Here is a 26,834-nt window from a genome sequence, read left to right on the forward strand (position 1 = left end):
GGGTAAGTGGATCAGTTTCCTCTGAGGAGGCTCGGAGTGCCCACTGCCAATCCATCAGATGCCTACTGGAACCTAATGCTTCTGCCAGCCAACCACCACACCGGCTTAACTTACAAGTCATCCTTGCTCATCCCTCAATGCAAATTCTTCCAGCCATAGTCTCTTCAGTTTCTCTCTTTATCACTTTCCCAATGTGTGATAAATTGCAAAACATGTCCCAATTCCATACCTCTTCTTATATCCCTACCCTTTGCTATATAATTTTGTGACTTTGAAACTTAGCTATGTGACTTTCTTGGACTAATTAGATGTTAGCAAAGGCGACTCAAGCAGAAGCTTGAAGAGCACTTAAGCAATTCTGCTTGCTTTCATTCTTGTCTCTGTCTTTACTATGATAAGGCCATACCCAGGCTAGTCCATTGATCCCAGAAGAAAGATGAGATACACATGAAGCAGAGCCAAATTACCCCAGCCAAAGCCAGTATAGATTAGCTGACAGCTAGGTAACCCCCAGACATGTAAGTTCAACCAAGACCATTAGAGCCACCTAGGCCCCCCCCCCCAATCTGACTCCAGAAACATGCAAAATAAAGTTATTATTGAATGTTCTCAAGGATTTATGGTTGCTATGCAGCATTAATGTGGCAAGGGATAACTGGTACTCACTGCAGCACCCCTACGCACCTACCCAAAGTCTTCCCATTGTTACTAAGTTATTTTGTTGAGAAATAAACTCCTCTCTTCTGAATGTGCCTTTCACTTCCCAGCCCTCTCTGGAACACAGATCTCCTCTGAGGGTACTGCGTCTTCTGTGGCCCTTTCTCTTACACCCAACACACTCATTGCCAGGAGGCATGGTTAACATCTTTCTCATGCCCCAGTGCAACTTCCAGATCACTGCCCTTTCACTCCCGAATAGTCATCCTGCTCTCCTGATGCTCAGACCATCTGGCTATACCATATACCACACTCTATCACTTCCTATTAATGTCAAGTACCAATCTCTTTATATTTTTAAAGATTGACAGCTGGTTGATGGTTATACTTTATCCCATGCCCTATCATCCAGGGTGACTTCTTGCCTTTAGCATCTCAGTCCTGAAGTATTCCCAATGGCAATGATCTTCACCTTCATTCCATGTCTGCCACCTACTCCCATAGCCAGAACATAAAATTTGTCAGAACCTGAAAGTACCTCCAGAATAGTACATTTAAAATCCCACTCTCTGACCATAGCCCTCTCATTTTTCCAGCTCTCACTTCTTTAGTACCACTATATTTATTTTTCAATCATTTATTCAAAGCCTGCCCTGTCCCAGGCACAATGCCAAGCACTGAAGAAATAGCAGTGAACAAGAAACAGTCTTTGCAGTGACAAATTCACGTGATTCTCATCCTCAACAGATTCCTGACATTGTCTGCAATTTTCTCCTTTGGATCTCTTTTCCACTCTCCATAAGATAATGTTTTTCAAAACACTATCTCCTCAAACTACCTATTTGGTCCCACGAAGTTCCCACAGATGACTTATGTCTCATACATCACAAAAAAAATTGAAGCTATCAGAAAATTGCCTCATACCTCTAAAATTTTCATGTATCCACACTTGCTTCATCCTCCTTCCCAATTCTCAAAATCAAAGATGTGTCCTGTTCAAAACTAATGCTTTCACCTGTGCCCTGGATCTCATCTCCTGGGATCTCTACTCTATTATTTTCCCCTCTCCATTGGGTCATTAATACACAGTAGTTATCTTCAGGTAGGACTAGCTGCTTAAACAGATAAACCCTCAAGTCTCTCCCTTAACATATTGTTTTGGTTCACATAGAATTACACTGTGAGTATTTGGAAGGGAGCCATCCAAAGATGGTCCTCAGTTGTAGCCGACAGATGAGGAAGGAATGGAAGATCACCTGGGGAGGCAAGGCTTGGAGGTGGCATACGTTACTTCTGCTTTCATTATCAACTAGAACCCAGCCATCTGACCATCTGACCACACCTAACTCTGAGGGAGGCTGAGAAAGGTAGTTTAGCTGTGTGCCTAGGAAGAAGACGGAATGGGGTTTGGTGAATCCTACTAGACTTTGCCTCAGTAGTTAAGAAAAGGAGTTTTAAAGTCAGAAAGACCAGGGTTCAAATCTCAGGCCCGCAATTACTCGGTGGGTGGTGGTGAGCTGATCTTAGGATTTAGACAGATTAAGGGAGACAATAATAAGAATCTCCTAAGCTCAACAGGGTGGGAAATGTATCTGCTCCATGCCTTGGTAACTGGCTAGATACATGTTGCTAGTGCTCAGGGGTCTGGAAAAGTATACTGTTTACAGGCAAGGGGGAACCATTTTTCATCTTTATATCTTCCATAAATGAGTAAAAGATATGGAAAATTCCAAGGGTATTTGGTCTCTTCCAGAAAACAAAAAATTAGGACAGACCTCTGCAAACTGCTTTCAAGACTTGATTGTAGAAACTCTCAAACCTTAGTTGTATATTAAAAATCATCTGGGGAGCTTTAAAAAAATCCTGATTCCTGGGCCACACCCCAAACCAACTAAATTAGATTATCTGGGGGTGAAACCCAGGCATGAATATTCCTTAAAACCCAGGTGATACCAATGTACAGCCAAGTTTGAGAACTACCACCTTAGAGGAATGAATATTCAATACTGTATTTTTGCTTTCTAATTCAAGGGAGCAAGATACAGAAAGATTAAATACACTACTTATAATTGGGCAAGACAATTCTGCCTTGATTATTTGTTTCTTCTTGACTTAAATCTTCAGGCTCTAGTTACTATTTCTAGGCAATGTTTCTTAGCTTAGAGAACATTAATAACTGAAACCTATTTCTTCAGTGACCTGTAAGGTTACTGAGCACTACTAACCTTACTTAGAGAAGTCAACATTCATTAGTCAAAAAACAGAGAAGTCTCTCGACTGTTAACATAAATAATTTAACAACCTAAAAATAAATACAATAATTGTCCTTGCATAGTACCTTTCATCATGAACCGGTTTTCAGGGTCTCAAGAGATGTGTGTGGTCAGAACCAATCTGGCAGCAATATTTCCTCCAGCTGGTAGGCATAATACAGCATTACAATGTGAAGCTTTAAATAACAACATTTTGATGGCTGGTGGGGGGGGGGCGTAGCTTACTAGGTATATAACAGAAATGCTGAAAGTCAAATTATGTCTCATATATTATTTGGTTGTGCCTCTTGCCTGGAGCCAGCCTAGGCTATCCATCTTTATAAATGACTACACTGTATGGATCTGAAACAAATGAAAACAAAACAAAAAAACACTCAAAAGCGCTCAGAGTTGTTTGCCAAGAGAATAAGAATCCATGCATCCCAAGTGTGACCTTGGGTCTGTTTCCTCATCCTTAAAATAAGCACAGTGGATGACAATGTGGGTTGTGTTTCAGTTCTAACACTGAGATACACTTATTTCTCCTCCTTGTGACTCTACCAAAGGCACTGAGGGGTGGGGGGTGGGGTCCATGGAGAAGTATCTAGAGCATAATTTAGGAAATAAAGAAGTGGGGATTTAAGGAAGGGTGCAGCTGTGGGCAAAACTGGTTTATGTTTTGTTTTGAGGGAAGAAAAATCTGTTCAGTTTGGGGACACATTGAGTTTGGGATATCAATATAGAGATGCTATGGAATATGAGTCCAGATTTCAGGAGAAAGTCTGCGAGTTTTCAGGATTGAGCTATTAGGTTGGTGCAAAAGTGAGTGAAGTTCTTGCCATTACTTTAATGGCAAAAAAACCTCACTCACTTTTGCACCAACCTGATAATGTATAAAGTCATGAGATGGCATGAGGTCACCAAACGAGTATAGAGGAAAGAGCCACAGACTGAGACCTGGAACCCACCCTGCATTAAGGGACTGGGGAGAGAATAAGAACTTGTAAAGGAGGCTGAGAAAGAGCAACCAGTGAGATAGAAGGATAGCCAAGAGAAGGTGGTGCTTTGGAAGCCAGGTGAAGAGAAACTCCCAGAATGCACATTGAGCTTTCAACTTCTCAGTGATTGAAGTTGAATCCTCTTCGTGATTATTGGGAGGAATGGAAGCTGAGTTCCAGGAAGGTCTTTGATCTTACCACATGGCATTAGCTTCAGTGCTTGCCTCATCATTCAAAAAGAAAGCCAAATTTCTCAGAAACCGAAGGGTCTGCTAGTAATGCTTACAAATAGGAGTAAATAAAACTGACAATGATCACACTTCAGGGTTTACAAAGTGCTGCCTCACATGGGCTCTCCTCGGATCTCCACAACTTCCCTACGAGGTGAGAAGGGTTAGCTTCAACTGTACAGATAAAACAACAAACTACAAATCAATCAAGATTTAAGACCTACCATCTAGGTTGTAGAAAAGTCATAGAACTTAGGTCTTCTGACCTCAAATCTTCAGTTCCATCTTCCATACCATATTACTTGTTATGTAAATGAGGAGAAACCCAGCTTCTTATTCTCTTCAGTAGGCAAGGCTATCCCAGAGAGAAATATACACACAACTAATATTTGCATATCATTTTGCAGATCACACTAGTGCTTGATCAACATCAGAAGAAGAGGGGAAAGAACCAAGTCTGGACTAAACAAGTTATAGAAACCAAGATTAAAGACAGGCATGAGAACTAGGACTGCTTTTCTTTGCCTCACCATGGGCTTACTTTACATTCTACTGAAGGTAAACTGCCAACATGGCACTCAATCTCTCCACTTTCTCAAGTAGGACCCAATTCTGATCTAATGCAAGATATTGCATACCAGTCAGAATCCTAACTAAAGTTACAGCTTCTTTTCTTTTCTTTAAAGACTGGGTCTCGCTCTGGGGCCCAACCTTGAGTGCAGTGGTGCAATCACAGCTCACTGCAGCTCAGAACTCCTGGGCTCAAGCAATGCTCCCAACTCACCCATCCAAGTAGCTGAGATTGCAGGCACATGCCACCATGCCCTGCTACTTTTAAAAAGCTTTTATAGAGATGGGGGTCTCGCTATGTTGCCCAGACTGTCTCAAATTCCTGACTTCAAGCTACCTTTCTGCCTTGGCCTCCCAAGGCATGAGCCACTGCACCTGGCCCAAAGTTACAGCTTCTTATTTAGAGCCAAGGATATTCAGTTATTCTGAGCCTTTCAGTCCCAGTCAAATCAAAGAAAGCATAGATCCTAGAACTAAGCATGAAACATTTCAAGTTATTTTAACGAACTAACTTCAGGACCAATAACCAATATACTGTGGGGTCTGGCCAAGGCGTGGCAACTTGAAATTTTTCTGACTCACTTCAGGGATACAGAAGCAGAGTACTACATTAAATCAGTAGTTTTTGCCTTTATAAATTAGTTTAGATCTTTGTGGATTACTAGCCATAAAAAGCCAAATGGTAGATTGTAAATGCAAAAATTACTTATATACAGCATACCCTGGATTAAAATTCTACATCTGCATCTGTTTCTGAAGTCAGCCTCACTAGAGAAAGTAATTATAGTACATCAGCAAAACTAAGTGGGACAGGTCACCACAATCACATCGGTTTGGATGCTATGTCTCTGAAATGCAAGTGACAGCAATTATTCCCTCTTTCTGATCAGGAAGCTACTGCATTTTTATTTATTTATTTCTGAAAGATCACAAATGAATGTAATACAAAATTTAAACGATACAAAGGAATATATGGTAAAAAAAGAATCTGCCTTTCACCCAGAACCCCTAATCTCCGAATTTCCTTCCCTTAAGCAAACCACCATTACCAGTTTGTGTTCAGGGGATAATTTGCAATATTTTGATGAGAATTCCTCTGATCTTCCACCCCTTTCCTTACAGCCTTACATTTTACTAGTTTACTCTTTGTCCTTTTCCCAGATGAGCTTTTGCTATGTTGTTGGGTTTAGTTATTTTATTCAAAAATCCCCATCAAAAGCTGTGGTCTACCACTGTTCTCATATAGCTACAAAGGCAGACAACATGTTATTCAGAGGCTCATGTTTAGTTTACTAGGATTATTTTCTAAAAGTTAAAAAGACTACCAATGACAAAATAACCAGGTATACCTGCCCAGGACTTCTCAAACCCCTGTGTCAAGTGAAGGTAAAAGAAACAGGATTGTCTTTAAAAGTAAAAAATAAAATGCTATATGATGGGCTGATCATCCTTAAAAATCAGTAAAGTTGTGTATTCTAAGGGTAAATTAAAATGTCTTTCCAAACCTATGGTATCTTTGCTGATATCTAGTCCTTATATCTTAAGCCTTCTCACTCAAGACATGGCTGCTTCTTAGAGTACAAGACTATAATTTTGTTTGGTAATTAATAGCTACAGAGTCTAACACACTTGGTTGCTTATACCTTTCAAGATCCATAGGCTGTCCCAATCTATTCAGAAGGGAAAGCATTGCTAATTCTAACGGGCTTTAAGTACATATTTACTGGGCTTCTACTATGTGCCAGGCATTGTGCTAAATGTTGGGAGCAGAGTGAGGAAAAACACATGTCCTGCCCTCCGTGAGTCAGGAATTTCAGCGTGCCAAGGGGCAGAGACCAATCAGAAGTCTCCCCACACTCTATATTCCTCACCCAATGTAGTGCCAAGATATTCTTAGATTCCACCTGCCCTATGCCTAGTCCTTTTGCCTGATGGTGGGTTTCTTCTCTGCTCTGACAGGTTGTGGGTTTCAGAACTGGGTTTGATCCCTTGAAGGTGGACAGTAGACAACAGAGGAACTGTCCACACCTTGTAGTCAGGTCTCTAGGGGCCAGATCAGGCCACTGCTGGAGTTGAGGAGGGGAGATTCTGATCCCTTTCATACCTCTTCTCCAGACAAAAATTGTAGGTCTGCAGTAACAAGTCCTCTGTTTCATTCGTGACACAGAATGAATTAAGATAAACCTGGCTCCCAATCTCAAACAGAAAAGGCAAGCAATTTCTAAACCAAGGGCCCTAAGAAAGGGAGTTTCAAATGCCACATGTTCAGAGCCTATCTCGCAGGAAATGATTTAAAGACCAAGACAGGGCTTTGCTCAACAGTAAGAGACAAGTTGTTAGGTATGGCCATCCCATCTGCTCCCATGAGGAGGGGAATTCTTTACAGGGTGGTAGTTAGGGTTTATAACATCCACGAAGAAGATTTTCCTGACAGCCTATCATCACTGATGAGTTAGAGTTGCAACTGAAAGGCAAGGAGAACGTCAGTACTGTGTACTTGCAGAAGTCACCCTACCCCATTCACAACTCTCCTACCTGCTTTGTCTCCATGTCCCACCACTTCTTTCCTAAAACATGGCTTCCACACTGCTACACAGGCAGACAAGTACATCCACCCTCGCCATGTCCCTCAGGAACTTCCAAATGGGTCTAAATAACAATAACTACATCACACTACTTTCTCTAGCACAGGGAATAGATACCATTGTCTTAGGGAAAAGAATGGGAAAATACATTATGTTTAAATTAGGAAAATCTGAGTAGCTTCATTTTTGGTTTGGAGCATACACTTCCTTAGTGATTTTTCTTTATTTAACTTCCAAATGTAAGTTTATAAAACTTCTGTATTTATTACTATCTGCAACCCTAAAATAAGATGACTTGTACAATACAGGAGAGCCTCCAATCATAAAAATTCATTCTTAAGTTATGTACAATTTTACAGTTTTGTCGGAGTATGCTCTGTGTTGGCAACCCATGAACACAAAACCAAGAATGTTAATACTGTAGATGTCACAGAGCTGCTCAGATTTTCAATCCAATTCAGGAATGAAGGGTTATGAATCTAAAATGACAATATGTCCTGCCTGCTAAACAAGCTCCTACCCTTCATACAACTATCAGCCCCCTTAAGGCTTCTGTGATTAAAATAAGCAGCAAAGGATCATTTAGAGACAACACAAAGCACTTTCCTGTAGCTCTTGAGAGGGACTCAAGGCTGAGCCATGCCTTAGCTAATAAACACTGATAACCTACGCCATTTCAGGTACCATTTGGAGTCTAAACAAGGTGAGGGCATGAACAATATCACCTGCAAAGAACACTTGCTGTGCTCTTTTAGGAAGCACCAAGTACTCAAAGCAGAGAGAATGCAACAAAGGCAGTATCCCAAATTCCATAGTAGGGCAGACTCCGATGTTACGGGGGCCCTGGTGTGAGTGGGGCCGAAACAGCTGGCATGGCTGCTGCCTCCCAGTCAAGCAGGAGGCCTGAGATATCCCAGGGGCAGCAGTGGCCACCACCTGCACACTCTTATCACTTAGGCTCTTGATGCTAGCAAAAATAGTACATTTCTTGGCTGTCTGAGATTTTTCAGTGCATAGTAACTTGACATTTCCAGCAAAATTGGCAGGTCCTGAGATATAATCTCAGGACAAAGACAAGATAGGGATGAAATCCTTAGCAAGGCACAGGTGCCAAAGTGCAATGTCTTCAAAGACACAGTTTCACCGCCAAGAAGAAAAGCCACCCAGCTTCCACTATAACACAACTACTTTATTCCACAGTCTGTGCCACCCAGATGCCTCCCCACCTACCACCATCCACAGAGAGACCAACTCCCAATCCCATACAGCCAGGATCTGTGCCCATTGTCCAATAAAGCCCCTAGATCTAACACAGCATCTCACAGAGAATCAAATGAAGGAAAATGTCTGCCCTGTAAACTGCTGAACTCACTGAGCAAAGGAATTAACATGAAGACTCTCCTAGCTAGTATGAAATGGTACCACTCTCAAGGTAGCTCAATGACTAGAGGTATAGTCTGAGAAGCCAGACAGTTTGAGTAAAAGATTTGTGGGGAAATGAACCCTCCTTACTCTCCCACTCTCTCTCAGACACAAAAGTTCCCACTGGAAAGCAAATCAGAGGGGGAATTATGCCTCATGCACCCTGACTTGACAGTAACTTCCAAATACACGCTATCAAGAACACCCACCCAACCATCTGTCCGTCTGTGATTCCTTTGCTTATTCACACAGAGAAAAAGCCCAATAAAAAGGAAGTCAGCTGGCTGACAGTCTGGGGGCTTTCTGAACTTCCCCATCCTCCGGAAATGCACAAGCCAGGTCTGCTGTTCTATCCAGAGAGGAACAGCATTTGATGGAGATGAATAGTGGCTGACAGTTAAAGATCAGTAAGAAAGTAAATGTATAATGGACTGTGAGCTTAACGAGTTCTGACTTCCCTAACATGTTTATTGAAGTCTCTGTAGTCCTGATTAGTTAGAATTCATGCTTCCTGTTCTCCTAGTCTGTACCACCCTACGGTCCTTCCCAGTGATGGCCTGATTCTCTCCATCTTCCTTCCTCCACCTTCCTGAGGTTCGCTGCACCAACAACTTCCAAGGTTCATTCTTCCTCCATTACAAACACCTTCCTTAATCCACCCAAAATATTTTTAAATCATCGTATCACTTAAGTCTCCATCATTTTGTCCTTCTCTCCGACGTGAACAAACAAATAGTAAAAATGTAAGATGAGGCTGTTTTTCCAAGTAGTCAATCTTTCCCTGTCCCTTCCAATCCCCACAACAAAGAAAACTATCACCCATCTGATCAAATGGATGGGTAAGCCTCACAAGATGAGGGCTGATTTCCCTAAATCAGAAGAGAGGCTCGCAGAGCAGAAGGAGTATTCTAAATAAAGAGAACAGCATACAAATAATGAACCAGTGTTGCTCAAAGTATGGCATGAAGTCTTCCTGCTTGACCAATGCTTTGGGAGTCTGTTCAAAATGATTTCTGAGTACAACATGAGACTACCGAACCAGTCTCTCCAGCGTGCATAAAATGCAAAACTGTATTGTCTATAGAGCACATCCCTCTAGGTTAGCAGGTTCTAAGCTCTCACTGAGTTTGAGCTATTTTGCAACTTCATAAGTTGTAGGCAACTGGAAGATATTAAAAACTCTATCATTGTCTGGTTTTGCCTGACTTCCCTCCCCCTTTAGGGGACAAAATCAGTTTTGCTTCCATTTGCAATTCTATTCCTTTACTCGATATAAATTTGTGCTTTTTGACTTTTTCCCTTTGAACTGCTTATAACTTCTGCCAGGTTCCCTCATGTGGGTAAAATGAAATCTTTAAAACATGTTCATCCTTATCTGTATGAAAGTAATGATTTTGCCTTTTCTGAATATTATCTTTTAACAGAGGTAGGCCCAGGAATCTCTACTTGAAAAAGATGATTCTTCAGCACGAGAAAGTGGGAAAACCAGCACTCTCGGGCCGAATGCAACCAGCCAGGCTCTTTGTAGATAAAGTTTTCTTGGAACACAGCCACGGACACTGTGGCTGCTTTTGAGCCGCAGTGGAGTAGTTGTGACAGAGACCCTGTGCCCTGCAAAACCTAAAATACTATCTGGTCCTTTAAAGAAAAATTCTGCCAAGCCCTGCTTTAGTGGAATAGCTTTCAAAGTCAATATTTATCAAGGAAATCCTTTAGAGTCACTGCAAGGTGATTGTGGACAGGCTGCCCATGCCATGGAAAGCTCAGTGGAAATACTGACACTGAGTATGGTACCAGCACTCAAAGGTGAGAGGAGGTTCATAGGGGCTCAGGGAAATTGCATAGAGTGGCTCTGAGGAAAAATACATTTTGTGTAGCAAGAGTAGCCCACCTCAGTAAGCTATGGAAAGTGCTTCATACATTCATTCAGCAAGCACTTATGGAGAATCTACCACCACCTATAGCAGGCAACGAGTACTCCATAAATCAAGCTTGTCCAACCCACCTTATTTTGTTGTTGTTCTGTTTTGTTTTTAGGCTTTTAGCAGCATGAAGCCATGGTTTTTAAGTTTCTGTCTTTAGTAATAAGCGGAAAAGAGGGATGAGGAAGGGGCTTTGCTGGCCAACCAAAACAGAAACTAAGAATCCATGACCATATTCTTGCCCTTGGACACCCCTGCCATAGATGAATGAGGCAGGAACTCTGCCCCGCAGATGACCACGATTCAGAACATCATTATCAGCCACCCCTGTGTAGTGCTTAAGGTATAGCTGTTGAGAGAGAGGCTCTGGAGCCAGTCTTTGTGGGTTTAAAGCCCAGCTCCACCACTTACTAGCTGTATAACCCTGGGCAGACTCTCTGTGCCTCAGCTTTCTCATCTGTAAAGTGGAGATATTAATATAGTACCTACCTTAGAGAGTTGTTGTGAGGCTTCGATGAGTTAACACACATAAAACTCTCAGAACAGAAGCTAACAGGTACTAAGTGCTGTCAGTTAGGGCTATGACTATGATCAGAACCTGCAATTACACACCAGTTGCCGCAGTAGGCCTCTGATGTACATTCTCTCTAAACCTTACAATAGCTACTCAAGCTGCAAATTATCCCCATTTAATGATGCAGAAACAGGCCCAGAGAAGTCAAATGACTTTTCCAAGAATGTAAGGTAGAGACAGGATTGAAACCTAGATCTGACTCTGAAGTCCAGTTTTCTTTCCAGTCATTCTCCCTTGTGCGAGGTTGTCTAGAGTGATGGCGACCCCAAAATCACAGGTCTGCCTTCACGAGGTCTTCTACATTTCTCATGGGATTCGAAATCTGGCTTTGCAATAGCTGATTTTTCTACAATGAGATACCTAAATATTTCTCTTTAGGCAAGAATGGAAGAGATGATATCCCCATGATGAAAAAGTGTTAAAAATAAAATATTTTAATACTTTAAGCATTTTATTTCTCTCAAATAAAATACTCATGGGATATGTTACCCATCATTTTCTTCTCTAGGTAAAAGGTCTAGTTAAATTTGAAAACCAATATAGTAATGCAGTTTACAGAGTGTCCTTGTAATGTTCTTTAAAAAAAAAAAAAAAACCTGGAGAGGACATTAAAAGACCCTGAATGTGCATTTTAAAGCAGCTGAAATTGGTCCAGTGCTCTTTCAATCCCTTTAAATGAAAAGGGTTCTCTCTAAAGAAACTAAAAATAATTTGGCTTGAGACACTGTATGAAAATGGAACCCCGGCTCATTTCAAGGTTTCATAGGCAGAGGCAGGTTGATATTACTTTGCATTGGGAAAAAAAGTTTATTTTCAGCTATATGTCAGTATTTTATATTACATTCTTATAGGAAAAGGGCTAGCTATAGTTATGGAAAAGAATATAAACAGAGTCTTGTACTTAACTAAGCAGCCATGCTTAGAAAGCTCACTGAAGCTGAAACCTGTTATAAGAATGATAACACCCCTCAACACTCGAGGGGAAAAAAGATTTCATTGTTTAGCAATATTTCTAATACTCTAATATTCAAATCCACCCAGTCCATACTTAAGGCTATAGGCAGCTCTTTAGTGCTGAAAACAGTTTTTGATACATAATTTGGTCTGAACAATTTGGTTTGACAAAGGTTTACAAAAAAAAAAAGAATAAATCTGTAAAGACTATACAGCTCCCATTTATGGCTGTATTCATTTTGCAAATCAGTGACTTCATACTGTTGCAAAAAAAGCAAAACTCTCAATAGGGAAATGTGATGCTGGCGCTCATGACACTGAATGGGTAATGAGTTACCTAGCCTTGTGGCCATATAGAAAATAAGTCCTTCATTACTGCACAGTATCACCCATAAGACACACATTCTACTGGGTGGGCCAGAAAACCCTGCAAGCTTTGTTCTCCAGATAGACGGCACAACAGTGCCCATGAATGACCTTCAGCCACACACCAAGCTAGCAGGGAGGCGAGAGTCCCGGCAGCTGGGGAAAGCAGGTGCTTCTCACGCTTTGTGGGTGCCCCATTCACTTTGTAAAAGCCCAATCAAGGTTACACAACTCAAAACATGTCAGAATAGTTTTCTCTTCAAAGTCCAGTTAACTCATAGAGATCTTAATAGGATTCACAGGCATTATTTCAACTCAGCCCCTGGTGTACGGGAAGAACTGAACTTGGTAAAAACCTTCACAGGGTAGCAAAACCCAAATCTTGGACTGCATTCAGATCCCAGCGCTGCCACTTTTTAGCAGTGACCTTGGATGCACTGCTTAATCTGAGTTTCAATTTGTCTTTTGTAAACTAAGGATAATATCCATTCCTACTTGCATCTCTACACGTGAAAAGAAATCAACAACAGTACCTGGCCCAAAGGTGTTCCATAAATGGTCAGAAGCCTTGGGCTTTGAATAGTCAAAAATGTACTGGATTCAATAATGTAAAAAAGAAACAACAGTTCTACCCTTCAGGTTCAGTCGAATGGAAATACATACATCTAATTTCACTCTCTTGAAACCCCATAAAAACCACGTAAAGGAATTGTTTTTTAAAAGACAAACTCAGGAAAACAGGAGATGGGACAATAGGAACAACATTTTGGAAGCTCCAAAGCAGACAGATGAGTGGTAACCAACTCAGCAGGCAAAGGAAAAAGATGAAAAAAACAAACAAACAAACAAACAAAAAGCAAAAACAAAACAAAAAAAATCTCAGGCAGTGAGCAAAGCTGAAAATGGGCACAGGGCTCCTCTGAAACTGGGGGACAAGGGGGTCTCAAACGTGCAGAGGCTGGAAAGGAAGGCATCTGAGAAGCTGTTATGTCTAGCTCCCCTTTCCATTCCACAGAGGGACTGCACTTTCCCCAGCCAGGAAAATATCCAGAGGATTATTTCCTAAAGAGGGTAAAACATAGGGTACCTATCCTGGGAGGCATAGTCAGGTCATGAGCATTCTAATGAAAATAGGGTCATTAAGTGACCAAATACACACTGAACCCTGAACGCAGAGACTGCCCTCAAGTCCTCTTTCCCCAAGAAGCTCCCAGACTAAGCACTAGACCTACCCTTCCCGCAGGAGACTTGAAGGCTTCTCTAGGGCATCTAATAACGCAAGGTGAAAGACCTAAAGATATATTGTCATAGGTATTTCACGACAAATGCCCAACCCAGATCACTCTATAGTGAAAAAAAATTCAACAAGCTCCACCAACCTGCTTAGCTTCACAGCAGCTTTCTAGTTCCCAAGAAACCAAGGATTATCAGACATCTGAGAAAAGCCTCTACCAAGGAAGACAGATCAAAATAAGCAAGCAAAGGAGCACTGGGAACAGAGACTATACACCTAGGAGAAAAATTAAGCAAATATATATCAATGATATCCTTGGAGACATAAGATACTACATCCATAAAATAAGAAAATGATTTTTTAACCCAGGAAACTAAAGAACCGAAACAAACACTTTTGGAATTGAAAATTATTATGAGAAATCAAAAATAAGAGAAGTGTTAGAAGATATTACTCCAAAATTAGAGCAAATACGAAGAGATGAAAAATAGGAGAAAACAGAAAGTCAGATAACTGTTATGGAGATTCCAGCTCCTGAGTGTTAGTTGCAGAATGAAAAGAAAAATGGAGAATAAATGTTTCAAAAATAATTTCCCAAAACTGAAGAATTGAGGTGTCAGAATGAAATGGCACATAGTATGTCATAGAATGCCCAGCATAGCGGATGAAAACAAACCCATGTCATGGCCCATTAGTGTGACATTTCAGATCCTTGGGGACAAAAAGACTTTATAAACTTGCAGAGAGAAAAAGAAATCAGGTCCTAAGTATCCTGTCAGGAATCAGAATGGCTTCATACTTCTCTACAGCAATAGTAGAAATAGAAGACAACAGACCAATGTATTAATTTTCCTTCAGAGCTTTGAATTCTACTCCCAAACTCCCATCACGTATGATAGTAGAATAGACATTTTCAGGTATGCAAGGCCTCGAAAAACTTACCTCCCTTGTACCCTTTCTCACAAAGTTACTGGAAGTGCTCCACTAAAACCAGCAAGCAAAACAGAAGATATAAAAAGAAAAGAAGCTCTAACTCAGGAGAGAGGCCAAGGGAAGCTCCGGATGACAGCTGTGTACTAAAAGAAGACAACCAGTCCAGATTGGTGCAATGTGACTCAAGAGAGGGGCACACTGAGAACTTTCATCACAAGACGCCTGCTGCCGTTAAACCTGAAAACAATGATGGGGTGAGCTGGATGAGGCTTCTTCTGTTTTGCTTTTCCTGGCATGGGCTGAGGAGATTCCTGTCCTTCTCCACTGCCTGAACCAGCAAAGGACTCTCATTTCACTCCAAGGCAGCCTTCTGAGAACTGGAGGCAGGCATCAAAGAGCTGAAGAGTAGGAAACGCAGAGCAGCCTGTGCCCCCACCACATTCCTGCTGGGCGCTCAGTACCAGTTCCACACTAAGTGTTGTCAAATGTCCTGCCTATCAGGAGCCCCATTTTTCCTCAGATTCACTCATGGCCTTACCCACCAACTTCCCCACAATAAGCTCTGAAAGCAGAAGCCAGATTTCTCCCAGAGACCTGGTGGGCTTTCATCAAACAAAACCGATGTCTCTCTTTCCTTGCACAGCTAGGTTTGTGCTTGCTGCTTGGTTTTCAAAACCATACAATATATTGTTTAGGGATACATACATAACTCTGGATGCTAAAAAAGATAAGGAAGAAAATGAGTGACAAGTCAGGGTAGTGGTTATCTCTGGAGGTTATGCAACTGGGAAAGGGAACAGAGAAAAGGTATTTAAGGAGCTGCTATTTTCCCATTTCTTAAACTGGGGGTGTGGGCCCATTAGTATTTTAAAATAATTCTTTATATTGTACCTATATCTACTAAACATTCTTTTGTATTTACAATACATTTTGCAATTTATAAGATGACTTGGGTCACAGATTATGTTACAAAGAGTACAAGAATCTATACCATTTGTCTCTGTTGTTCCCCATAACAGCAGTGGACAGAGTCTGTTCCAACCATCACGATCCTTTAATATGGCCCAAGACAGCAGTCACAGAAAAGCAATTCTAGAAGACACTTTATGGCAGGAACAAACAGAAACAAGACCCTCTGTAATTAGCTTTCATATACAGCCATGAGAAATGCCCTAATGCTCCTCAACTAGTGGGGATTCCTGCAAGCTGACAGGCTTCTGAGAGAAACTGAAGTGTCTAGCCGAAAGAGATTGTTCTCACCATTTCCCCAACGTGACTTAGTCTTGTTTGAACAAACTGGCAATTCCAAAATAAATACCCCAGACAACAGGTTCACTTTCCCAGCATGATTCAGATGAAGCAGCAGAAATGTTTATTGTTAACTACTGACCCATGTTTGGTCGATTTCCTTAAACACTATGTATGCTACGCGCATACCACCATGACTAAAAGTCACTTTTCTTGAAAGGCATCTTGCTATTCGATTTCACTAAGCTGCTCCAACAGAAAAACTCTTTCCAAATTCTCATGTGCTGAATATTTTCCTTCCGTGTCTAGTCAAAGAAAGAAAGAAATCATTCTACAGCATTCACAGAGGACTGAAGATGCTGCAGCCCAAGTCTCATGCTGTTTAGCCATCTGGCTGAGATGCGGCCTGCCTTCCCTACCCATCGATTTTCTCTTACCTCTTTTGGAATTCAACTCAAAATTCAGATGCAGACAATTGAAAGCAACTGGGCACTGATTTGAGTATGAGCATTATATTCCACTCACCTGACTAATAAAGTGAAACAACTGGCTACATTACATTAACACCAGTGGATTTATACCTTGACTTTTCTAAAATATCACTGGAAACAGCATCTTCAGAAAGAATAATTTTTCTCAGACTTACTGCCTCCACTTGAAGAAGATTGCTCCATTGTGAATAGGCTCACCTCTGAGTAGAGTCAGTGAAGTGTATCAAGACACGGCCACAGTACTTTTTCCTCAGATGTTTCTGATAAAGTATTTGCCGTCAATAATGACTCTTCTCCCAGATTAGAGCTTCTCAACCGTGGCTGCACACTGGAATCACCTGGGGAGCTTTAAAAACTACTGGTGCTTGGGTCTCACCTTCCAAGAATGATCTACTAGGTCAGGGATGTGGTCTGGGTTGAGTTTGGAAAGCTCCCCAGGTGATTCTAATGCGCAGTCAAAGGTAAGAACTATAGTCTATTAGAGAATAATAGTGACCAGTTTCCTCCTGTCAAAAATATAAGCTAACATTTCCTAAAAACCATCACTGCTTTAACAGTGTGTATGTTTATATATGCCATGCAGCATAGCTAAGTAATTAAGAGCACAGAATCTTGAGTTAGGCTACCTGGGTTTGACTGCTGGCTTTGCCACTCACTGGCTGAGTGATCTTGGACAACTTATATAACTGCTCTGTGCCTCAGTTTCCTTATCTGTGAAATGGGCTAATATGAGTAACCATAGATCACAAAATGGTGAGTATTTAATTAGTTGACGTTTATAGAATGCTTAAAACAATGGATATGACACAGAACATGCCTTAGTAATGTTGGATAAACTGTCAAGCCAGTTTCTGTCAAGAACCCCAAATAATACAGAATCAGATACAACTTTCTTTGGAATGCCAATCGTACATTTTTAGTACAAAAATCTATCAGATTTTTTGTACTACCTTTTATTTCTATAATGGAACTTTATCCAGCTCTGGCCAAAGGGGCATTTTTGAGGTCCAAGAGGGAAATTTAACATAACCTAGCGACATTTCTTTATTGCTGGGTCCAACCCTCTCTCCATCATTTCAGACATCCATGTCATTGTTAATAACCTGGTGTGAAATCTGAGCACTATATTTGCAGGAATTGGCAAGAACGGCTTTAGAATTCCAAGTTTTTTATTTTCAAATGAGTATGTAACTGTCTCACCTAGAAGATAAAGGAATATTTTTTTCAAAGAGTTCTCTGTAGCCTTGTAGGAGATAGAGGTCCTTGGATTTCTCTTACTTTAATTATATACATATATATATATATACACACACACACACACACACATATGTATACACATATACATATGTATATGTATATATGCTGCATGCCAAGCACCATGCACAGAAATTTATTGATTCAAAAAATACTTAAAACAGGAGATCAAAACTGAATGCAGTCCTGAAATGCGAGAACAGACACTTGGCTGCACAAGCTTTTCAACTACACAGATAAATATAAAATAGTATTTGAGGAAAAATAGTTTCATACACGTAGCTCCTAAACACAGAGGAAGCCTGATGGTAAACATTTCAGAGTCTCTGTCTTCCACTAATAATAGAACTGATTTAATATCAAGGCAGTGCAAAAATGCTGCAGAAAGGTTGTGTGAGGAGAGACAGCTCCAAATAATATTCCCCAACACCACTTCAAATACATTCAGCTTGCTAATGCTTTCATTCAAAAACCAACACTTAAATTCTCTAATGCCACAAAATCGCTTCTTAAAAATAATGAAAGCTCATTTTGAAACATGCAGATTACTCATCAGACACTGCTGAGAGAGTGTGTAAACAGGCTCATTTCTACAGGGCAATTTGGTACTGCATATTAAAAGCATTTACAGTGTTTATCCTCTAACACAGAGATTTATCCTTAGGAAGTAATGGACACTCATGTGAAAAATGCACGTGCAAGAAAGGTCATCATAACATTGCTTAATAGCAAAAAAGAGCACTGATTACCTACAGGGTGGTATATTCATACAATGGGGTCCTGTAGCATAGCAAAATATTGAGTGAAATGGGAAAATATCTGCGATAATGTTATCAGGAGAAGGTGGTTAAGTTATTTGGATAGCAGGACTCCATTTTTGTGGAAAATAAGGATATTAATCACTGAAAAAAATGTATGGAATGATGCACAGCAAAATGTTAAAGGAAGTTATCTTTGATTAATGGGATTGTGGGAAATTTTCTCTCAGGCAGTAATTTTTAATTATTCAATTATGTATGGCTGGCACAATAAAATGAATAAAATAGCCACAATTTTAAAAATAAAATGTAATAAAGATATACTAAATAATACTATGTATATAAAATAAAGAAGGGGAACAGACCACTTTTCAACTTTCCCATATTTCTCAAGAGTTGTCTAAAATAAGTTCAGTAATGGCACCAAAGAAAGTTACCACATAGTTCTTATCCACTAAAAAACGGCCAGAAAACAAAGGCAGTGGAACTGAACATTTTACAACCAAATACTGTCTTCTGAAGTGAGGGCTACCCATATTGGATTGGAGTCAGCAGTCAAGTGTTTTAAAACCTTAGGTTCTCAAGACCCTAACTTTGGTATATGATAACAGTTCAGTTACCTCACCTTTTTTCTTTAAAAAAAAATATATATATTTTTTGGCGGGGGGGCTTTCTGGTAAAAACCGGAAAGCCTGCTAGACAAATTCTAAAAGAGCTGTAACATTACTTTTTTTATCTTTAAACGGCATCTCAAGAACTCTTCTGGAAGTGTGAATTGCCCAAAGGAAACAGATGTTTAAAGGAACTGAAAGCTTAAGTGTCCCCAATTTACTTCGACTTATTTCTTACAACACTGCCACCGCCCTCCCCTTTGCTTTATTTCTCCAGTTCTCCCATGTTTCCTAAAGGCTGGGGTCCTTCCCTACCAGGGACCAGGCTAAGTCAGGAAAGATTCAAGGGAATCTAGGGTTTGGGGGTGCCCAGGAAACAGAAAGATAGCTTTGAAGCCATTCAATACTCATTTGGTAATCTTAATTCTAACTCAGAATTGGTTCTCTTTCCCACCTTTTTTTTCTTTTTTTTTCTCAAGGCTGAAACTAGACCCGACACCAGTCTTTCTGCAGACACTAAACATAGCCATGTTTTGGTTTCTGCAGGATCAGGAAGAAGGTGAGTCCTAAAAATGGTTGGGCAGTTCAATCGTCAGTGCTCACCTTTGGTCTCACACAGATGCCTCAGATGTCAGAATATGAAATCACAGAATTGTAGAAAATTAGAGTTGAAAGTGGCTTTCTAAATATTATAGATGAATGCTACGAAAAGTGTGCTCACTGGTCTAGCAGCAGCAGTACTGCTTGGGTGCTTGTTAGAATTGTAGATTCTCCAGTCCCACCACAAGTCCACTCAATCAGCAGCTCTGGGTGTGGGGTCCGGGTACCTGCATGTTTACTAGCTCTCCAGGTGCTTGAGGCTCACCTAAGTGAAAACTACTATTATAGAGTAAGAAGCTGAAGCACAGTGAGAGTATCATTTGTCTTCACAAAACGAGAGGAAAAAAAAGCAGTGAGACATCTAAATAAAGCTACACTATTTTTCTGTTTCAAGATCTGCAATGCTGTACCCGCAGGTCTCTGGATTATCTTTCATTTCTAGTTGTCTTTTCGTTTTTACATCACTACCCTTGGAGAAACTGTGGCAACCATTACAGAGCAGCCCAATGCAGTCTCTGGAGCATGAAGGAGCGTTTAATTCAAACTCTTTTTACAAATCACTAGATTAACGAAATTCATCATACATGCGAGTTCTGGGGTGTTGACTGCATGCAAATCATATCTAACAAGCTAAGCGCAGACTTCTAAAGTAGTTCCCAGAAAATCAGAGCAGCAAATGCTAGAATAGGAACTTGACTATATATTAATGTAAAAGAAGAACTGGAGTCCCTTATCTTATTTTCTCAGGCTGTCCTTCTCCATATCCACACCAAGACTCAGAGAGGAGCTCTGAAATGTAGGGAGTTCTAGCTCACAAAATAATTTACATTTCCAAAAGATCATTTCTAAATCCTTTGTTTGAAAGCTGGACACATTTCCTCACTAAACAATGTTATAAGTGGTCTTAAATGTCCAATCAAAATAGATTTACAATAAAATTGGCATTATAAAAAATTTAATCATTTAAAAATACTTCCCCTGGAAAAAAAGTTCAAGCTCCAATTTGGGTGTAACTTCACAAAGGGGGCCCCATTAGGTATGGGGATCACAGCAGTAGCTTCTGGTGATGCAGAAATGTTGGGGGTGGATGTCTGGTGTTGCATTCATCACTTCCAGGTTGTAAATCACCAATATTATGGACTTAGGATTCAGGATCCCAAGACGAAAAGATCACACTTACTACATCAGCTACTATCCTAGAAAACTCTGACCTAATACCTTAAAGAAGGCTGTAGCTGTGGCTCATCTGGGTACCAAGACCAAAGTCAACTGATGCCTTGTCTTTATTATCTTTTATATTTTCCAACTCTTTCACCCCCCAAGTTGGGCTAGGTCCTGCCTCTTTGTAATTCTAGTCTCCACTTAATGTTACATAAAATATATCAATGTCTTAAGAATTTAATATTTTTCAAAGGAATTAGTCTAATTTCTAATCCCTTTTAAAATATTAAATTCGTAAGACATTATTTTTATGTAACATTAAAGAAACCCTACATCCCTTAACTGTTGCTCCCAAATTACCCCATATCCTCCAGTCCTAGGCAAATACTAATTTACTTTCTGGCTCTACAGATTTGCTTATTCTGGATCATTTTATACAAATGGAATCATATAATATGTGATCTTTTGTGACTGGCTCATCCATGATATAGCATGAATCAGTACTTCATCCCTTTTAACTTCCAAATAATATTCCATTGTATGGATATATCACATTTTATTTATCCATTTATCAGTTGATGGACATTTGGGTTGTTTCCACTTTTGAGCTATTATGAATAATGTGCCCAAATGCCCATTTATACACAAGTGTTTGTAAGGAAATATGTTTTCAACTCTATTGGGTATATACTTAGGACTGAAATTACTGGATCACATGGTAACTCTATGTTTAACCACTTAAGGAAATGTCAGACTGTTTCCCAAAGTGTCTGCAGCATTTTACATTCCCACCAGCGATGTATTAGGGTTCCAACTTTTCTACATCCTTGCCAACACTTCTTTTTTATTATAGACTTTCTAGTGAGCATTAAGTGGTATTTCACTGTAGTTTTGATTTGCATTTTCCTAATGGTTAATATCATGCATTTTTCATGTGTTTATTGACCTTTTGTATACTTGCTTTAGAGAAATGTCTATTTAGATTCTTTGCCCATTTTTTAATTATTTGCCTTTTTAATATTGACTTGTAAGAATTCTTCATGTATTGTTGATACAAGCCCCTTTTCAGATATATGATTTGCAAAAGTTTTTCCCATTCTGTGGGTTGTAACATCCACATTTTTGCTTGTCACACAGAATGTGTCTGTCTGAATAGTTCAGTAGTACAGAATATCCACTTATTCCCGAATACTCAGCTCAAGTGGTTGCAGTCACATACTAGCTGGCTTTCTCACTGCTTAGTTCCACCTAAGGACCTTGTCATTACTCTTCCCTCAGCCTGGAACACTTCTGGAGCACATGGCCTGTGCTCTCACTGCACTGAAGCCTTGCTTCAACGTTACCACCTTTGAGAGACCTTCCCTGCCCATTTTCTCTAAAATTGCAACTCCTCCCACCCACCTCTCCATTCTCTTACCCTGCTTTTATATTACGTAAGTGCAAAGAAAATATATCAAGAATTGAGATTTGTCAGAAACTTTTGTTTGCCTTTCTTTGACTACTGGTTAAATTGAATGTTTTCTTGCATGTTTATTGGCAGCCATGTGCATATTTATATTTCTTCTTTGTAAATATCCAATTCATGACCTTTGTTGATTTTTCTATTGGCATATTTGTCTTTCTTGTTAATTGTTAGGAATACTATGCCTTTGTCTATTATCAATAATTTTCCCAGCTTGTGTTTTCCTTGTTTATTCATGCTGTTTGACATATGAGAGTTCATTTTTATGGAGACTAGTCTATTTATATTTATTCATTGCCTTTGATGCATTCTTTTTCCAGGAATACAAAAAGTGATTAGGTATTATACTTAAAACACTTATCATAACAATCCCTTTGTCAGACTGCCCTATGATTTCTCATTCAGAAAGCACATCCATCATACTACTGCAGAAACTTGGTTTTCCTTCATGCTCAGCTCTCATACCTCATCTCAGCAACTAGTAGTGTTGCTTTCATTATATTAAAAGCATTTAGCAACTAAAAGGTCCACTGTGGGAGATGACTACATTAACAACCCCAGTAAGTCACACTTCCCCATATCTAAGCCCTTGTGTAGTCTTCCCTCCCACAATGACACTGGGCTTGGTGATGTGACTTGCTTTGGCCAGTGAGACATGGGCCAATGTTATGTAGACAGAAGCATCAAGACTGCTTGTTCATTATTCCTGAGAACTCATCTGCTATGACGTGAAAAGCTTAGGCTGGCCTCCAGGAAGATGGGAGAGCATGTAGTGTGCCACCCCAGCTAAGGTCCAAATGCATGAGTAGGCCTAGATGACACCATGTGGAACAGAGATGGGCCATCCCATTTGAGTCTAGCCCATACTACCAACTTGCTTAATTGTGAACAAATAAATTATTATCTTCAGCTGCTAAGTTTGGGGATGGATTTTTATACAACAATAGCTAATCATTCCCTTACCAGTAGATGTATCTTATAATTCAGTTCAATGAAGTGCTATGTGGCCAGTATATCTTTCAAAACACACACAAAAACATAAAACATTTTTATGCTGGGTTAGAGGAAAAACATGGAGGATAAATATTTGTGTCAATGGGGATAAATTAAATGGTAGATGGTTTATGCCAATTTCCATAATTACTGATTGCATTTATATTTATTTCATGTAAATTTTACAAGTTTTTAAATGGAAATTCTTTTAGTAAAACAGCCTTTAAGATCCATCTGTAGAGTATCTATTCTGGGGCTTCTCCCACAACTGTACTTACCCCATGGCAGGGACCACAGTCTCTACCATAGTTTTCTTAGAAATGACTCCCTTGACTCTTGTTTGAGCAGTTTTATGTGATTATCTAAGTCCCAAAATAATATCATCCTACCTGTATGATATACCCTATATGATATGTACTTCCAGAAAGGGAAGTATCCCTGCTTACTAATTAACAACTGCATATTTTCACATCCAGTTTCCATGCCTGTTTCAGAATATCATGGTCTTCTATACTCTACCTTGTAGTATTGATCCCTGTGCTGAGGTATTCATGAGGGGACACCTTCTGCAAAAGAGACTTGGGAAGGGCAGACCAAACGTCTGCTCAAGGGACTTCCCTATATGAAGGGAAATTTATAGAATTCAATCTAATGTGTATATAATGCTGGCTGATTCCCTGGATGATGGTGTTCATGAGGTCACAGTTTGGCTTAAACAGACAAATTAACCTATTTCATGAAAACACCACTCCCACCTTCTCAAAAAATCTTGTTCTAAAGCCACAGTTCATTCAAAGCCCTGGGTATGTGATTTTGAAAGGGAGGTGCTAATGTAATGCCCATTGCTATTAGAAAGAATATAAAGCAGCCTTCCTGCTTATTGGAAGAAAAGAACACCACTTTTTGTTAGAAACTACCCAAATTCAATCAAGCAATAAGTCTATGACACTTGCTAGCTATGTAGGCAAGAGAAATGAGGCTTGGAAAACAAAAAACATTGCTAAATTATACCCTCTCATCCCTCCTATTTATAGGTTGTCAAATTGTAAGATTCCACTCTTAGCTGGGCTGGACAGACGAGACAGAAACAGCATAATATCTCTGGAAGTGACAAACAGCTGGCAGAGCTTACGTGCTTCCCTTGCTGATAGAAGAAACAGAACAAAGGGCCAAAGAAGTGAATGGCAGTCAGTAAGCCTGAAGTGAGATGCTTTTCAGAAGTGGGCCTTCCATTTCTGTGCTTTACAAAAAAAGAATGTAGGGGGTTGGGGAGAAAAACAAGATCAAGGGAAACTTAAGACCCTTTGTATGTTTAGGCTTTCCAGCTGGGTACACAGCTCACCCAAATGTCTATCCTCTCCTGCTGTTACTAAAAATATATGGAACAGCTCTTCCAGGAGGAAAACGGTCACATATCACCAAGGAGACAGGAAAATACTCATGATATGGTTTTTAAAATGACTTGAGAATCCATGCAACCCTTGATTCCTCTCTCTGGACTCTGCCAAGAAGGTAACTAAAGTTTCTGCCTAAAAAGAGATTTTCTTCTCAGATAGAATTTTGTCTGTTCACATCTGATACTGGGAATCAGCTGAAATCTAAAGTGCCTTAAAACTAGTTCATTGTGAAGGCAGACAATCTGGCAGGAAAACTAGAAAATGCTGCCACCAAAATAAATGCACATTGTCTTGCACCAACTGCTACTAGAAAGAGATTTCAAGGATTCTAGCAGAAAAGAGAGGATTGACAAGAAATTGAGCATGGGAGTGCTGTTGGGAGAAATGTAAAACAAAATCATTTTCAAATGAAGGGTATTTCTCACAAAATTGGAAGGCAGAGCTTTCTTTCTATGATATGCAACATGGAAGAAACAAGATGCATATTTTTCTCACAAGTGTCGCACAGTTGCTTTTCTTTGAATAATGCCCTTTGCTTGCTTCCTGCTGCCAAGAAAATGTAGGGCAAGCTAATACAAGCACTGCAAAATGGGGGACTCCATTAAACCTGATTGCAATTCATCTCCACATCCCCAGTACCTGATTGACTCAAAAAAGGCTGGCTATTTGTGTGATGTTCCCATTATTTTCTCATTTTCATAATGCCTATTGTCTTTGAATTCACCATTAATATTAAATTTTATATTTGGTCATTTTGTTCCCCTTCTTTCCCATACAAAATATGTACAGTTCTTACATATGTGCTTAATTCACATTCAAGAGAGGATAAAGCAGTGGAGGCTCCCCTAAAATTTCCAAATAAGATTTTTTTTAAATAAGTGTGGAACTTGGGTGAAGAGAATTACATAAATCCTATTAATCAAAATCCTTGATTCATGAGGACTCATCATGGCATTCTTGTGTTTATTATATTAATATGCACATACACACATGAACCCACTACCCAACAGAGACTAGAACATGGATAATAACTTACATCTCCCTATGTAGTGACCTCCATTTCCTTCCCCTGCCTCCCTCATCCCAGGATAGCCACTATCAAGAACCATGTGTTGTGTTGATCTTTGATATATTCCTGTCGTGCAATCCTGGGTGACTTACCTTAACTTAATAAGATTCATCTACAGTGTTGTGTATTGCAATAATTCATTCATTTCTACTGCTGTATACTACTCATTGTATGAATCAGGGAAAGCAGGAAGTAAAATTTAGAGTATGAATACTTTATTGCATTAATTTATTTTACATTTGTTACTTCTTAAGCAAACAAATGTTATATGAAGCATCATTTGTTTTAAAACAATTGACCATATATAACAAGTAGCTACTGTTTTTATTGTACTTTATAACTAATTTCTTCACTTTCCTTTTTTTATATTTTCCAGAATTGAATGCTCATTATGGGTTCTATACTGGGTTTTCTTAAAGATTAGTGATATTAGAACTGGTGCAGATTAGGGCTGCTGATCCAAAGTCAATTTGTTATAACAGTAGTCAAATTAGACTCACCCCCAAATTCTAATTTATTCAACACTTCCAGTGATCTAATGGCCAGAAACTCCTATACAAGATATAAGGCACTAGTGACACCAAGCTGAACAAAACCACTCCTTTTCCTCAAAGTTCTCACTGCCTAATGGAGGGGGGAAATAATAATTTTAAAAATCTACAATAATACAAGAGGTAATTGCAGAGTCTTAGCCCAGGAATCAACTTCCTGGTAGAAGAAGAAGAAGAAAAAAAGGGTATACTAAACAGAGGGACATTATGCAAAGGCACAGAGGTGGGAGAGTTATCAAGTGATCAGGGGTCTCCAAGCACAGTGGTAAGAAGATCAAGAGTTAAAACTTAGAGCATCTTGAACTTTGTCCCAAAGCAACTTTATCCCAGAGAGCCACTTAGAGATTTCACACAGAGGAGGGATAGGATCAGATTTACTATACTACAAAATGGGTGGCACTAGAGAGTGGGCTATGGGTAAGAACAGTTAGAATACTAGTCTATGATCCAAGCAATACATGATGTGGACCTGGACTGAAGCAGCTGCATGGATCATGGATACAGGAGAGGAGGACACAGATTTCTGTGATATTTATGCAGCA

At 39.8% G+C, this 26,834-nt stretch overlaps 1 protein-coding gene and 1 non-coding gene across 2 annotated transcripts in view; both read right to left on the reverse strand.

Moving 5' to 3' along the window:
• TSPAN7 (tetraspanin 7) overlaps positions 1-26,834 on the reverse strand; it is a 125,653-nt gene that overhangs the window by 62,156 nt on the left and 36,663 nt on the right. The gene's annotated exons all lie outside the window — the stretch shown is intronic.
• On the reverse strand, positions 19,113-19,174 carry LOC115833424. Its single transcript, XR_004028855.1, has one exon. It is a non-coding gene; the product is annotated as a U7 small nuclear RNA (small nuclear RNA).

This window comes from Nomascus leucogenys, chromosome X (genome assembly GCF_006542625.1).
Source record: "Nomascus leucogenys isolate Asia chromosome X, Asia_NLE_v1, whole genome shotgun sequence".
Taxonomy (NCBI): domain Eukaryota; kingdom Metazoa; phylum Chordata; class Mammalia; order Primates; family Hylobatidae; genus Nomascus; species Nomascus leucogenys.